Below are 11,641 nucleotides of genomic sequence, written 5' to 3' on the forward strand. Positions count from 1 at the left end.
TACGAAACACAATCATGCATGTCAAGAAAATAAAAACAAAAAGCATGAAGACTCTACTCTCAACAAAAATCTTCCTCTTCTCCTCAAAATTATTTGCACTCAAGATAGAGCGAGTATCAATCTACCGAAGAAGTGCTCGCTACCTTTGTATCTACCCAATCATACATCGATGCACCCAGCTGACGTTAAAGGTTTAAATGTTATAATACCTCAGTGCTGCTAGGCTCGCAACCTATAGTCTGCAGGAAAGTCTGAAAGAAATCTCTAGCAAGGTCCCTCCTTTGCAAATTGACTTGCATCTCCTATTTCGACAAGATTGGAATGGGCATAGGGACCTCAATACGATTTTTTCTCCACCAACAGTTGATATAAGGGTGTCTAATGACCCAGAGGAAGAAGTTTACCCCTCCAAGGAAGTCTCGGACATCCCTTCTGATCCAGAGTCGTCATATATGGTTATAATCTTTGGTCCTATGTGATCGCTACTAAAATAAGGATAAGGAGAATCAGGGGATAACCCAAATGAGGTCTCCATTTTAGAATCTCTCATTAAGTTAGTATTATCACTCATTTTGGCTAAATAAAACAGGAGATGTTGAAAAGCTTGAATGAGAAAGGATCTTAGTTAAAGAAGGTTGATGAAACATGAGGGATAAAAAAGGAAAAAACATTAAGAAAATATCTAAATCACTTCTAATGATATTACAAAGAAAAAGAAACAAAGATATTTTCTCTAGAAAAAGAATGAAAGCTTGAAAGCTGAAAGGTTATGAAAACTTCTGAAAAATTCAACTCACTCTATTTATAAATAATGGCGGTTGAAGTATCAAGACCAACTATGAACAAAGACCATAATATCAATGGTTGGAATTCCACTTACGGAAACACGTCAAACTCAAGTGCACCTAAGCATTCTATGAACCACGCCACACCCTAGTTGGTCGCGTCATCAGACGTGTAAAGAATGGGTGACGAAGCGTCTCAAAGATAGAACTGCATTAAATGCGCTTGTTCCCCATTACTTTTTAAAAAAATTATCCCCAGGGAATCAGTTTCATTCCATCCTAGATTACGACATGGAGGCAAATCAGCAATACTGAAGGCTTCCCCCATCTTCTTCAATGCTCCGTAAAGCCTTGAGTGCAACTGTTTTGGAGCGACCAAAAGGCACAATCCATCTTAAACCCACTCTACTCGACCAAAAATATTTATAAAAAAAATAGTTCACACACTATGAGAAGATACATAATCTTTGATCTTTAATTTATTTTTACTCATCTTGAATCTTGAATTGACTTGGGCGTTGGAGTGATAACCGGGAAGGTCCACCCCGCGACGCCGTAAAGGAGATCAGATCCATTGTTCAAATTTAACATGTATCCAATTCTCATCATCTATGGTTCCTTTGTGAAGCTGGAACATCCATTTTTGGTTCTTGAACAAAACAATTTCCAATGTTTTGTAGTTATATGCATTCAAAATAAACCTGATATATGTATCCAAGCTATGTCAACCCCTCAATTTATCAGTCAAATTCACATCAACTCATTATTTTTTACAAGATATGAAGTCCATGAAGATGATTAGTTTGGCTAGTCAAGTGAATTGATTGTACTAATTGATGAGTAATTCCAAACCTACGCAAGTACCCGACCTACCTTTTCTTCATAAAGATGTAAACTATATTAATAGTATATTTTCACGCCATTCCCCAAACTTCTATAAGGAATTTTAGATTAGGGCATCTCTCCAATCATAGATTATATGATATGAAAAAAAAATTATCCCTCTATTACAATTGGCAATAAATATGTTTGTGACATTTGTTACTTTGCCAAACAAAAGAAGAATGCATAAAATGTTAGTTTGTCTCATGCTACTTCTAAATTTTCTCTTTTACATTTTGATATGTGGGGACCAATACCCACTCCTTCTATTCATGGACATCAGTATTTTTTAACCATTATGGATGACTTTAGTCGATTTACATGAATTATACTAATGAAAGCAAAATCTAAAGTAGCTATGCATGTTCAAAATTTTGATAACATGATTGAAAATCAACACAAAGCCACTACTTAGATCATTAGGACCCTAACTTACAATCTTTCAATGTGTTCGGTTGTCTTTCCTTTGCATCAACCTTACAATATCACAGATCTAAACTTGACTCAGGAGCTAGAAAAATCGCTTTATTGGGATACATGACAGGTTATAAAGGATTTTCCCTCTTAGATTTACATACAAATGAAATGTTCATTTCTAGAAATGTAACTTTTCATGAACACAATATTCCATTCCCATCAAAAGATACAAATACCAATAGTAATTAGAAAATGCATCCTTACCACCTAAACACTGAGAATAAATCTTATTCATAAACCATACCCAATTATTCCCATAAAACTCATACAAAGCATATTCTTACACATCAACCACCTAAGACACATACACATGTACCATTATCTACTCCTATAGACCACCATCTTGATAATGATAAACCTCAACCAGAGCCAATCATTATGTATTAGTCAACCCAGTCACATAAACCTACATCATCATCCACACCTACTGACCAACATCTTGATTATTATGATGACACTAACCCATAATTACTCCCTAGTACTTAACCCATCAGAACTAAAAATCCATTTACATACATCAAATATCATATTCGCAATGCATTCACTAATACACCTAATCACTCATCTTTAGGTGCAACTTATCCTCTCTATCTCTCTCTCACACAAACATACACACATACTCTCTCTCTCTCTCTCTATCTCTCCCTCTCTCTCTCTCGCACGCGCGCATGCACACACACATACACACATTTCATGTCTTATTCTCAGTTATCACCATTACATTGACACTATGTCATGTCTCTTGATTATTTAACTAAACCAAAATCATTAACTGAGGTAGATAAATATGAATGCTGGAAGGAGGAAATGAAAATTGAGATTACTACCAGTGAGAGATCATATACTTGGGAGATTGTGTACTTTCCACCAAAATTAAACCTATAGGTTGTATATGAATATTCAAGATAAAATTTCACGTAGATGTCTCTATGGAAAGATTAAAGGTTATGCTAGTAGCTAAAGGCTACAATCAAATTGAAGGGATGGATTAGTTTGACACATGTTCACTCGTGGTCATACGATAGTCAGATTGGTTATAACTCTTACCTCAATTCACAAATGGCACACACATCAACTAGATGTCAATATTGTATTCATGTACGGTGAGCTTCAAGAATATGTGTACACAATAATCCCTCCTGGAATCAAAACTACAAAACCAAACCAAGTATGCAAATCTCAAGAAATCACTATATGGACTTAAGCAATCATGTAGAAAGTGGGATGAAAAGTCTGAAGGAGAATTGCCATCCAAGGCGCAACGGAATTTAAAAATTCTCCATTTAATGATCCTTACGAATAGGCATGATCAGTGATAGAATCGTTACCTCTTGTGGCGATCACGAACGTTGAACGATGACAACGTCTCTACTCAGTCCACACGAATGGATTCCTTCAATCTCAGTGCTAGCTGCTACGAATGAAGGCTTTGAGTGAGAGAGAGAGAGGGAAACGAAATTCCAATTAGAGTGACAATGCTTCTACCCAAGGGTTCTATTTATAGAACCACTTGTGTGGGCTTCAAGCTAAAAAGCCCACTTAAGTGTACTTTGGCCCATATCTTATAATATGCCCAAAATCACTTAAGCGTGTGGTACCTTACCATATTTCGTATTCCACTTAAGTGCACCGTACCTTACGATGTTCCTTAGTTACTCTATCTCTCATCAATCCGTCCTTTGTGTGTGACCCTATAGGTTTTCACGGCGTTGGCAATTATATTAAATCACGTATTTAACATAATAAACAGTGAGCGGTATCTAGCAACACATCACTGCTACCCAAGACACGAAAATGTCATGTGATCTGACAAGTCCTTCTGTGATAATAATTATGTGTATAATTACCCTTTTGCCCTTATGTCTATATTGAACACAAGGTATAGACCGTGTCATCCTTGTCCAGTTCAATATTGGGCCCATAGACATTTATTCTGTTACGCAGGATGGGCAAATTCCATCTAGGACACTCATGTCCCTCAGCATGCTTTGTGGAGTATCCATCAACTGTCTTTATGGTTATCCAGTTACGGACAACGTTGGATCAGCAATAAAGCACTCGACTCTACATCTAGGGTCCACAGTGGTTTCAGGTCGAAGAGTGGTATACACCATTATCACCATGAGAATAACTTATGACACTTTGCATAACTTTCTATATAGTATTCTCATAGCGGGTCAATCCGGTATAAATATTACTCTTAATATTCATACCTATGTTTAAGACTTGATAACTCCTTATCCATGATCCATGAGATGTGATCATCAGTCTACAAACATAATAGTCTTCATGCTTTAATGTTCTCCCACTTCACAATAAAGCTCGACTACGAATACTTTAAGAATAGTGTCCTTATGTTTAATGTGATCTCATGATTAAGTCATACTTCATACATTAAACTGACTAGCTATTCTAGGGACTTTATTAAACAAACATAATAAAGAAAAAGCCTTTTATTATTAATAAATAATTCGATACAAGTACCAAAAGTGTTGGCCTCTAGGGCTTACACCAACAATCTCCCACTAGCACTAGAGCCAACCAGGCATACCCCTAATGCCCATTGATCTAGTATGGCCATCATGCTTCTGCTGCGCAAGAGGCTTTGTCAGTGGGTCAACAATATTGTCAAGTGTTGGTACTCTACATATTTTCACATCTCCTCTATCTATTATCTCTCGTATGAGATGATAACGCCTAAGTACGTGTTTGGATCGTTGGTGAGATCTAGGCTCCTTAGCTTGTGCGATAGCAGCATTGTTATCATAATAGAGACCAATGGGATCCACAATGCCAGGAACTATGCCAAGTTCACTAAGGAACCTTTGATCCAAACAACTTCCTTTGCTGCACTTGAGGCAGCAATATACTCGGCCTCGGTTGTAGAATCAACAACTATATCTTGCTCTGAACTTTTCTAGCTCACATCGCCACCATTTAAGCAAAAAAACACATAACCATTGGAATCATGCATATTAAAGCGTCTCAGCACTTTGTCTATGTATGTACTCTGAATTAGGCCAAGCAGTTTTGTGATCTATCTCTATAGATTCTGATTCCTAATATATATAGGTTGTTTCACCTAGTTCCTTCATAGAAAAACATTTCCCCAACCAAGACTTTACTCGTTGCAAGGTAGGGACATCGTTTCCAATGAGGAATATGTCATCTACATATAATACCAGGAAAACGATCATGCTCCCACTAACCTTCTTTTAGACACAAGGCTCATCTTTGTTTTTGATGAATCCATGAGTAATACATCACCTTGATCAGATATCCATATATCTCAGGTAGGTGACGTATCCTGCCTGACCTACGCTGGTCTTGTTCTACTTGAGCAGGTTGCTCTTACACAACTATTTGTGTTTCCTGCTCTTATTCATCCATAGGTGTATCAATGCCTTGTGATTCTTGAATTTCTTCAAGCTCTACTTTCCTCCCACTGATTCCTTTGAAAATGAAATCCTTTTCTAGGAAAACTCCAGTTCGAGCGACAAACACTTTGCCCTCAAAAGGATTGTAGAAGTAATACCCTCTTGTTTCTTTAGGATATCCCACAAATAAGCATTTGTCAGATTTGGGCTCAAGCTTATTTGAAATCTGTCGTTTCACATAAACTTTGCAACCCCAAATCTTCATGTAAGACATATGTGGTTTCTTACCACTCCATATCTCATATGGTGTCTTCTCAACCTTTTTGGATGGAACACAGTTAAGTGTGTAAGCTGTTGTCAATAGTGCATGTCCCCAAAAGGAGTTTGGAAGATCGGCGTGACTCATCATGGATCGGACCATGTCTAACAGGGTTCTATTTCTTCTCTCAGATACACCATTCCATTGGGGTGTTCCAGGAGGAGTGAGTTGGGATAGGATCCCACACTCTTTCAGATGGTCATCAAACTCTAGGCTTAAATATTCACCACCTCGATTTGATCGAAGAGTTATAATATTCTTACCTAGTTGATTTTGTACTTCATTCTTGAATTCCTTGAACTTTTCAAAGGACTCTGATTTGTGTTTCATTAAATACACATAACCATATCTACTGAAATCATCAGTAAATGTGATGAAGTACTGAAAACTTCCTCTGGCTGGTATGTTCAGTGGTCCACATACATCAGTATGTATGAGGGCCAAAAGATCATTAGCTCTTTCACCTTTTTCCTGTGAATGGAGACTTTGTCATCTTTCCAATTAAACAAGATCTGCATGTCTCATATGATTCATAATCAAAAGAGTCCAAGAGTCAATCTTTATGGAGTTTGGAAATGCGTTTCTCATTTATGTGGCCTAATCGACAATGCCAAAGGTAAGTTGGATTTAACTCATTAGGTTTCATCCTTTTAGTATTAATGTTATAAATAGGCATTTCAAGATCAAGGACATGTAGTTCATTGTTCATTTATGCAGTAGCATAGAATATATCATTCAAATAAATTGAGCAACAATTGTTCTTTATTATAAATGAAAACCAAACTTGTCCAAAAAGGAAACGAATATAATATTCCTGCTAATTGCAGATACATAATAACAGTTCTCTAACTGAATTATTAAACCACTAGGTAAAGTCAATACATAAGTTCCTACGGCTAAAGCAACAACCTTTGCTCCATTGCCAACTCGTAGGTCGACTTCACCTTTTGCCAAATCTCTACTCCTTTTTAGTCCCTGCATATTTATATAAATGTGAGAACCGCATCCAATATCTAATACCCATGATGCAGAAGTAGATAAATTAACTTCAATAACAAAAATACCTGAAGTTGAAGTCTCTACTCCATTCTTCTTATCTTCCAGGTACTTTGGGCAGTTTCTCTTCCAGTGTCCGATCTTACCGCAATGGAAGCAGGTGCCTTCTTTTGCTATGCCTCCACTAGGCTTTAAAGCAGCAACAGTGGGTTTGGGTTTGGCAACTTCCTTGCCTTTCCCTTTATCACCCTGCTTGGTGGGCCTTTTGTTCTGTCCCTTTCCATTTCCGATCATCAGAATGGACTTCCCTTTTGACTTCAAATTTTACTCAGCAGTTCTTAACATTGCTAGCAGTTCAGGAAGAGATTTGTCCATATCAATCATATTGAAATTTAGGAAAAATTGACTGAATCCATCTGGCAACGATTGCAAGATTAAGTCAGTCGCAAGTTCCTTTCCGAGGGGAAAACCTAATCTCTCAAGGTTTTCCACATACCCAATCATCTTAAGCACATGGGGACCTACAGGGGCTCCCTCAGTTAACTTGCCTTGAAAAAAGGGCTTTTGAAACTTCAAACCTCTCATGCCTTGCTTGCTCTTGATAGAGCATTTTAAGGTGTTCGATCATATCGAACGCTGCCATGTTCTCATGTTGCTTTTGTAATTCTGAGTTCATGGTAGCTAGCATGAGACAAGCAGTTTCATTGGCATCATCGACATGCTTCTTATAAGCATCTCTTTCTGCCTTAGGTGCAGAACTAGGAGGTTCCTCTTCAGGAACAGGTTTCTCCAAGACATACAGCTTTTTATCATGTTTGAGGACTATCCTCAGGTTTCGGTGTCAATCCAAAAAATTTGTCCCAGACAATTTCTCCTTGTCAAGGATTGATCGCAAGATGTTGTTAGAGGTGTTTGTTGTCATGGTAATCTACATAAGGATTAATGAATATATAAGTATCATTGACATATTTAATTAGGCCTTTAATTAAATATGCTCCCACTATTTTACTCAAAACAAATGACCCTCATCATTTGATTCGGAAAATCCTGTTGGAAGATTTTCTAGTGGGTCGAGATCCGTATTTCACTTCGTTCTAAGTCCGCGTAGGCGGATTACACAAAACTAGGTTATTTAGGTAGGAACTCCTTCCAGTTGTATCTCATACAACTCTCGAAAATTTCAGTTGGGTGAATAACTCCTTATTCCAATCCATCATATGGATCATTCCCAACTCTTGCTTCTAAACATATATAATATTATTATAATTAAGTTTGACCCATTGTTTTAGCAGTTGGATATTACAATTATCCCATCGCACCTTACCAATATAGAAAATGCACCTCGCGTAGGCGAAACCTACATTGTCTGATACTAGTCTTGATGAGTGCTAAAACTTGAAAAGCAAACACATATAATATTATTATAATTTGTTTAGTTAAGTTTGACCCATTGTTTTAACAGTTGGATATTACAATTATCCCATCGCACCTTACTAATATAGAACATGCACCTCGCGTAGGCGAAACCTACATTATCCGATACTAGTCTTGATGAGTGTTAAAACTTGGAAAGCATAAACTTGATATTTAATTTGAGGGAATTGCAATTTTTGATCTCACCGGCTTATTTATCATATAAATCGTCTCTCGCATGCATCAACATACATTCACATGCATCAACATACATACAGAAACAGTTATGGCCCCTAGCGCAGTTGTTCTCCCAAGCCAATGAGAGAACCTAAGCTAACCTAATAACGATCTAAGCTTCCTCGAGCAAGATCTTCAAGGTTGTCCTCCTTTGGCACTGACTTCTTTGCTTTCTTCATGTCATTACATTACATAAAATAAACTCGTTTTACATACGAGGGAGTGAGACAAGAAAAGAAGTTACATTGAGATATTAAAAGAGAGACACGACACGCAGGTCGTATTTTAAAACCCAAAACAAAATAAAGGAAAACTAAAGCCATAACCGATCACCACAAGACAATAATAAACACATTATTATTATTATCAATTTTAATTCTTTTAATCAATTAAAACCAAATTAAATCTCGACGACCGATCACATTACGCAGAGTTAGCCGAACGGGTGAATTTTGCCTTGCGTTAACCGGTTAACCAAATGCGTTAACCGGTTAACACTGTTTGAAATATGTTCAAAAATTGTTTTCTGCCTTGCGTTAACCGGTTAACCAAATGCGTTAACCGGTTAACACTGTTTGAAAATCTCTTGGAAAACTGTATTCTGTCTTGCGTTAACCGGTTAACCAAATGCGTTAACCGGTTAATACTGTTTGAAAAACTTAAAATTTTTATTTCGTATTGCGTTAACCGGTTAACCATATGCGTTAACCGGTTAACACTGTTCCAAAAAGTGTTAAGAAAGCACAACTCTTGTGCAGTCACAACCCCAATCGCATAACTCTCTGACAACACAACCCTTGTGCCGTCACTAACCCTGATGCACCAATTTCAGACCGTCAAACACATCTCGATTGTTGATTCAATATGATTGATCAACACGTCATTGCTTCACCATACTAATGTCGGATCAAGAAGCAAACAACCATTGATCGCTCAAAGGAAAACAACCATTAAGTGTTTGAATGAACGACGAGAACACTATATCATATATAATGTATTTTGCATCATGATTACTTATATCATATATATAACTCGATCGATCTCAATTTAATCTTTGATTCATTCTGTCTTTAATCGTATTAATACAGAAAATAAATAGTTATCAGATTCATGGTTTCGTAAGTGGCTCTGATACCACTGAAGGAGAATTGCCATCCAAGGCGCAGCGGAATTTAAAAATTCTCCGTTTAGTGATCCTTACGAATGGGCATGATCAGTGATAGAATCGTTACCTCTTGTGGCGATCACGAACGTCGAACGATGACAACGTCTCTACTCAGTCCACACGAACGGATTCCTTCAATCTCAGTGCTAGTTGCTACGAATGAAGGCATTGAGTGAGAGAGAGAGGGAAACGAAATTCCAATTAGAGTGACAATGCTTCTACCCAAGGGTTCTATTTATAGAACCACTTGTGTGGGCTTCAAGCTAAAAAGCCCACTTAAGTGTATTTTGGCCCATATCTTATAATATGCCCAAAATCACTTAAGCGTGTGGCACCTTACCATATTTCGTATTCCACTTAAGTGCACCGTACCTTACGATGTTCCTTAGTTACTCTATCTCTCATCAATCTGTCCTTTGTGTGTGACCCTATAGGTTTTCGCGACGTTGACAATTATATTAAATCACGTATTTAACATAATAAACAGTGAGCAGTATCTAGCAACACATCACTGCTACCCAAGACACGAAAATGTCATGTGATCTGACAAGTCCTTCTGTGATAATAATTATGTGTATAATTACCCTTTTGCCCTTATGTCTATATTGAACACAAGGTATAGACCGTGTCATCCTTGTCCAGTTCAATATTGGGCCCATAGACATTTATCATGTTACGCAGGATGGGCAAATTCCATCTAGGACACTCATGTCCCTCAGCATGCTTTGTGGAGTACCCATCAACTGTCTTTATGGTTATCCAGTTACGGACAATGTTGGATCAGTAATAAAGCACTTGACTCTACATCTAGGATCCACAATGGTTTCAGGTCGAAGAGTGGTATACACCATTATCACCATGAGAATAACTTATGACACTTTGCATAACTTTCTATATAGTATTCTCATAGCGGGTCAATCCGGTATAAATATTACTCTTAATATTCATACCTATGTTTAAGACTTGATAACTCCTTATCCATGATCCATGAGATGTGATCATCAGTCTACAAACATAATTCTTCATGCTTTAATGTTATCCCACTTCACAATAAAGCTCGACTACGAATACTTTAAGAATAGTGTCCTTATGTTTAATGTGATCTCATGATTAAGTCATACTTGATACATTAAACGGACTAGCTATTCTAGGGACTTTATTAAACAAACATAATAAAGAAAAAACCTTTTATTATTAATAAATAATTCGATACAAGTACCAAAAGTATTGGCCTCTAGGGCTTACACCAACAAAGTCGACTTCCACTATTATCATTTTCGATGATTTTATTCAAGCTAATGCATACCATTCATTATTCATCAAGAAAGACACCTAATCCCTCACCATACTTATAATCTACGTAGATGACATCATCATTGTTGGTAATTATTTAGAGGAATTCGACAAGACCAAATCAGTTATGCACCATCAGTTTCAAATAAAAAATCTTGACCAACTCAAATAATTTTTTTTATTAGAAGTAGTTAAAGGAAGTATTGTCTTGATCTCTTATCTAACTCAGATATACTTGGCTCATAACTTGTCAACACACCTGTAAATCCATCAATCAAACTATTCAATGATAACAATTCACCTTACATGGATATTTCAGGTTATAGAAGATTAAATGGGAACCTTATCTACTTAATAACCACCAGATCTGACATTAATTTTATCACACAAAAATTAAGCCAATTCCTCAACAAGTCATCAACCACTCATTTCAATGCTGCTACAAGAGTCTTTTGATACCTGAAATAAAATCCTGCTCAAGGCCTATCCTTTCCTCGCAAATCATTATTGCACATCACAGGGTTTTCTTATGTTTATTAGGCATGGTGCATTGAGACACTAAGATCCATATTCGGTCAATGTTTCTTCTTAGGTAAATCTCTGATTTCATGGTGCACCAAGAAACAATTGACAATGTCTAGGTCTTCTTTGGAAGTAGAATATTATGCATTAGATGCAACCACATGTGAACTATAAT

Source organism: Lathyrus oleraceus, chromosome 7, assembly GCF_024323335.1.
Source record: "Lathyrus oleraceus cultivar Zhongwan6 chromosome 7, CAAS_Psat_ZW6_1.0, whole genome shotgun sequence".
NCBI lineage: Eukaryota > Viridiplantae > Streptophyta > Magnoliopsida > Fabales > Fabaceae > Lathyrus > Lathyrus oleraceus.